This window comes from Pteropus vampyrus, unplaced genomic scaffold (assembly GCF_000151845.1).
Source record: "Pteropus vampyrus isolate Shadow unplaced genomic scaffold, Pvam_2.0 Scaffold249, whole genome shotgun sequence".
Classification (NCBI taxonomy): Eukaryota; Metazoa; Chordata; class Mammalia; order Chiroptera; family Pteropodidae; genus Pteropus; species Pteropus vampyrus.
Genome location: NW_011889030.1, coordinates 1,788,612 through 1,794,611, shown reverse-complemented (window position 1 = coordinate 1,794,611; position 6,000 = coordinate 1,788,612). Strand labels below are relative to the sequence as shown.

General features: G+C 36.9%; 1 protein-coding gene across 1 annotated transcript in view; it reads left to right on the top strand.

Annotated features, from left to right (window-relative positions):
* The window catches only part of CTNNA3 (catenin alpha 3), a 1,489,877-nt gene that overhangs the window by 151,724 nt on the left and 1,332,153 nt on the right, over positions 1-6,000 (top strand). The window lies entirely within an intron of this gene.

The window sequence follows — 6,000 nt, the reverse complement described above, 5'->3', positions numbered from 1 at the left end:
CTCCTATTCTCCTATTTCTTGAGATCACAATCCATAAATTTTAAATTGCATGCTGTTCGGAATAGTGTGACAAAATCTGTGCTTTCTCATCTTGTCTCACCCAGATGTGAATCATCCCTTTGTCCAGTGTATCTGTGCTGTATATGCTATAGCGTTAGTCATTTAGTAGCCATCTAGGTTATCAGATCAACCGTCATGGTATCGCTGTACTTGTGTTCAAGTAATCCTTCTTTTACTTAATAATGGTCCCAAAGCCATTTATATACCTTTCATTTCAGTATTCTGTTATAATTGTTTTATTTCATTAAAAATTATTGTTGTTAATCTCTTATTGTGCTTAATTTATCAATTAAATTTTATTAGAAATATGTATATGTAAGGAAAAAATATATATGTAGAGTTTGGTACTATTTGTGGTTTCAGGCATTCACTGGAGGTAGTTTCCATGGATAAGGAGGGACTGTTGCATTATATTATTCAACTCCATGTCTTTTGTTTGGTACTTTCTTATATTTTCTATCTCTTTGTTGAAGTTCTCACTGTTAATTTATTCTTATCCGAGTTTGATGATGAATTTTATGACCACTGCTTTGAACTCTCTATCAGGTAAATTACCTATCTCTGTTTCATTAAGGTTTTTTTCCTGAGGTTTTAACTTTTTCTGTTTGGAACATATTTCTTTCTTTCTTTTTTTAAAAAATTTGCTTGACTCTCTGCATTTGTTTCTATGCATTAAGTGAAACAGTCGCCTCTCTTAGTCTTGAAGTATTGGCCTTGCGTAAGAGATGAATTTTATCGTTCGACCCTTCCCTAGCTCTTAGTCTCTCTAACCTTTGTTATTGTTCAAACATCCTATTTTACTTTTCATAACTTCCAGTACTTAAGGGTTTGCCAAGACCAGTCAGTGTCCCAGAAGGGAGGATTTCAATCAGAACCTAGATTGGAAGCCAGAACCTTAGGCAGCAGCTTTTAAAGAATGCAAATGTATATAGTCCTCTGGTGCTGCTACCATAAGCCCTGTTGGCCACCAGAGCCAGGCGATCTGGAGGTGTCTCCTGGGTGGCAGTTGCATCAGGGCTCTATATGAGTATATAATCTCCTTTTTGGGAGATACTGGTGAGTTGTAGTGAGGTAGAAGGAGAGCACAAGATGGTGTCCCCTAGTCTATGTTTTCTGAGAACCATGTCTGTAGCCTCTCGATGTGTGCAGGCAGAAGCTCCAAGACAAAAAAGTAGACCTCTTACACAGAAAAGCTGTAGTATGTTTCAGTCTGCTTTCTTTGCAGTGCCTTGGAGGAGGTAGCTTGCCAAGAACTGTGTCTATGATTGTTACATTCCCTTAGGACCCAGGAACACAGGCCCCCTGGGCACAAAAGCCGGGCAATCAAGGGGAATCCCTTGGGTTGTAGCCATACAAATCAGGGCACCAGATATAAACACTGGGGCACTAGACACATAAAAGAACTCCCTTATGAAGGATGGGGGTGCTCTGGAGAGTGGCAGAGGGACAGTGCCAAGATAGCGTCTGCCCTGCAATGTCTCAGGAAAGGTTTATAGTCAGCCCTTAGATGTGTGTTTAACTAGAAGCCTGCCCCACAGGCTGCAGCTATGATGATAAACTAATAGGCATCTTTCACATTAAGACTGAGCTACTGGTTCTATTGCCTCTTGCTGAACCCTCAGGGTGATATATGTTTGAGAACTCTTTCTCTGTTGGTCACAGTCCTATGGCACCCATGAGCATAAACCCCACTGGCCACCAGAGCACTCGATTTAGAGATGTCTCTGTCAACAGCCACAAAAATTAGGGCACCAGACAAGGATATAAGATCCTTTCTGAAAGATATTGGTGAGTTGGGGTGAGACAGAGGAAGAGTGCAAAAAATTGCTTTCAGTTGCCTCCGTTTCATAAGACTACCTCCATAGGCCCCATAAGGGTGCAAACAGAAGCCTACCTTCGGTCCAAGGCTTATGAGCAAGCAAATATGTCTCTTTCTCAGAAAGATAGGGGATGTGTTTCCATATGCTATTTGGGAATGGTAGCCAAGAATTGTCTCTCCAATTCTTAGTTTCATGAGACCCAGGAACGTAAACCTCCCTGTTCTCCAGAGCTTCAAGTGTCCCCTCTGTGGCAGCTGCAAAAACTGGGTCACCAGGCACAAAACCGGGGACACTGGGCATGTATAGAATCTCCTCTCTGGGAGATACAGGTGCTCTGGAGTGTGGAACAGGAAGAGTGTGAAGATGGTGCCCATTGGCTGGAGCAAAGCAGAGGGGAGATGTAAAGAGGGCACTCACTAAAAAAGGGGGGGAAAAAAAAAGAAAAGGAAAAGAGGAAAAATAAGAAGGAAAAAAAAGTAAAGAAATGATGTCTACAGGCTTTAGAAGGGCAGAGGAAAAGTAGGAAAACGGTACTCACCAGCCTCTGTCCCCAGAGAGTATTTCAGCAGGCCTCTGCCCCTTAGTCCAATGCTATAAAATTAGCAAACGAGTCTTTTTTCACATAAAGTTGGGGTACATTTCAAGGGGCTGCTTCTGCTCTGGGCCCTAGGGTGACTGAGTCTGCATGTGAGCCCTTTAAAAACCTTTTCTCAGTTCACTGAAGTCCCATGGGTCTTGTGGTGTGATCCCCATTGTTCTTCAAAGCCAGGTGACAGTTTTAAAGATGGGGTGCCTGATGTGAGGTAAAAACCTTGCACTCAGGGAGATGCTCTGGGTTTTGAGTTTCTTCCTGATTGTGGATTGCTGTGTCAGGGGTGGGGTTTACAGTGATTGTGTCTCCACCTTTTCTACCTGCTTCAGTGTGGTTTCTGTCTCATTTACCTGTTTGAAGAGGTATCTGCCAGTTTTTAGGGATTTTTTTTCAAAGGAAATTGTTTCATATATAGCTCTAGATTTCATGTGTCTGTGGGAAGAGTTCAGGCTCTTCCTACATTGCCATCTTTAATCAAAACCTGAATAGAAAGGAATTTGATGAGAAAACACTCTACGGGTGTTTCCAATGCTTATTTTTATGGCAAATTTCGGGCTAAGAGATATTGTTTGCATCTTCTCATTCTTGCCTGCCCTGTGATATTTAATAAGGTAGTCAAATAGGACAGACTTTGCATTTGTTTCTCAATCAGAGACCATTTTACTATTCAATTTTAACAGCTTTAGAACATACCTAGGTTTGTTTGGGGTTCAGGTTTATTCATTGGGCTTTTTTTCTTTAGGTTTGAATTTGGTTTACAATGAATTAAAACTATTAATACAGGATTACTTCAATGTTCAACAAGTTATTTGGGGATTCTTGGTTATTTTAAATTATCTCTCAAAGCTTTGAACAGGTAATATTCAAGAATATTAAAATCTTTTCAATGAATTGTGCTTCTTTTCCCAACTTATCTTAAACTGAGAGATCATTTGTTTTGAGAAATAATCAATATAATAAAATTACAATGGATTGAACTAATGTAGAAAATCTCAAGAGGTCTCTTTCAATAATTAAGCATACTGGTCCATTAGAATCAAAAATCCTCAAATCAAGTCAACATCAAGTATCTTTGAGTAAAATTTAAATCTTACCTTAACCATTATCTTATTTTTATCTCCTGTACTTCAGCTTTGTCTGAAAGGAAAAATTATTGCTTTTATTCTTTAGCATCTTTAAGTATCTATGTGGGCAGATGGGTATAAACTGAGTTTAATAAGGATCTAACACAAAGTTACACTACAGATTTTGTATGTCCTCTCCTTGACAATTATTTGTTGTAAATGAAAAAATCTACTTGAATGAATGAATTATTATAGTTTGAGTATTTTGAGCTAGTTAGTATCAATAAATGGAGGATATAAGTCCTGATAATGAAAGTTCAAACAAAATCTCCACATTATGCAAACTCTGACCTTTAATAAAAACATCTTGTGATGATATATCATTACTGGATTTTCTTTCTTTTTTGGCCATGGACATATTACCTGGAAGTATTGGTTTTCATGTTCCTTATTTTGAGACATTACAAATGTGTTTACCCTAAAGTTTCTATTTGGAGTTGTATAATGTTCACAAAGATAAATGTGAAGAAGAAATATTTAAGAAGTAGGGCTAATATTTCTTAGGGAAGAGAAAGTGCTTAGAATTACACAGATGGATTGGCAAAATAGTTTGTATTAATTATAAATAAAATTGTTTAGAATTTTAGATCTGGTATTATTTTGATTTGAACATGGTGAGAAGGGATCAAGGAATGGGCAAGGCACAGAAATGATCATATAACATAATAAATAGTTAATATAATGGTCATTAAAATTATGTTAAAAGAAATTTATTTACTATGCTACAAAACAGGAAAATGAGCAAACTTTGAGTATATTTAAACTGATGAATAGGATTGCTTCCCATTTAAGGCTCTGAAAATTCTTCTCGTCATTTGAGGCCCAACTCAAATTCCCTTGTGTCTTCTATGTGGCTTCAGTCTCTCAGTTAGTATCAACGAGATTTTCCTGTTTCGCCACGTTACTTTAATTTCTTTTTTGCACTCTCTTTACTTCTTTGCATTGTGTTAGAGTTAATGGTAGAGTAGAAAGAGCATAAACATAGTAAAAACACAATTCAAACTTTCTGAGCCCCAGTTTACTTACTGGTAGAATGGGAAGAGAAATTGGAAATCCTGTGGCACCTGTGAGGATTAAATTGGAAAGCATAAAGTAACCTGGCATTGAGCAGGCACTCAAATGTCAGAGTCTTTGCCATTCCTGAGTTTCATGACTAGTCTCCCTGATAGTACAGAAGTTTGTTTAGAGCAGGAAATGTATTTTGTATTCATAGTGCCTTGTGTATAGTGGGTTCTAAAAGATTACTTATTGAATTTAATTTACTGTCCTGCTGTGGAAGCTTAGCACTGTTATTTCCCATTTCTTTTTCCTCTGCCACCTTGGATTGAGATAAACATGTTGCTTTCATGAAATTAAGGATTTAATTCAGTAGAATGCTATTATAATATGACTTATTCCATAGAGCTTGAAATAGTAAGGGTCAAATAATTTCCTTGGAAACTTAATTATATTCTGTAAAATCCTATTAGCCTGTCTCATAGCATCATAGTCACAGTGGAGTTCTGGTTTGTTTAAGATGGTGAAGGCTCTATCTGTAGAAATCTATTTAATGGAACAGGGAGAATATGGGAAATAAATGACATAAAGAGAGAGCAAATGCGTGTCTTGCAAATGACATTACTTGACATTTTCAATTACTAATCCTCCAAAGTATGTTCTAATTTACTAAAATAAACCAAGAATTCAATTTCTTGTGAGCTCCCTTTGCTTAATTAATTATTAGTAGCAGAACAATATTCTGTGATCCACTGCAATTTGTCTCCTTTGTGTTTATCTAGTATCTGACTTAAAAATGAACAGAAGTGCTCTGATTCAGCAGAACTGATTTTGTAACTCATCTGTGTTATAAAGCAGAAATGAATAAATGTTTGCTGAATATTCTACATATGCTTTGATCATTAAAATGTTAGTTTTCCTACCTTCTCAAAATATAAGATCTGAGCGATCTTCCTGGCTGAAGTTTGCTGGGTGCCTATTCTGCATAGATATTTCTTCAGAGGCAAGCAGCTACTTTTACATAAATTTATTTTCATGGTTGGAATATGAGAGCTCTTTTAATACTTCCTCATTATGATTGAAATTATACATTCATTGCACTTTTTAAAAGTAGCAGTGTATGCTAAGGCATGAAGAGTTTTTTTTTTTTTGAATGCAGTATGCTCTTTTGTTGAAATGAGGACTAAATGGGCTTTCATTCATACAATAACATTGGTTGTATTTAGGATACAGTTTCTAATTCTTCATAATCAACTTTTATTATTTAATTGAAGGGCAATTAGCTAGCATTTGTTATCTCTACTATGAATGGAGGAAACTGAGGCTCAGTGTCAACTCTTTCTGTGTTAGCTAGTTAGGAATTTGAGGAAAAATATGCTGCTGTCCTAATGATTTACTTTTGTTTCAA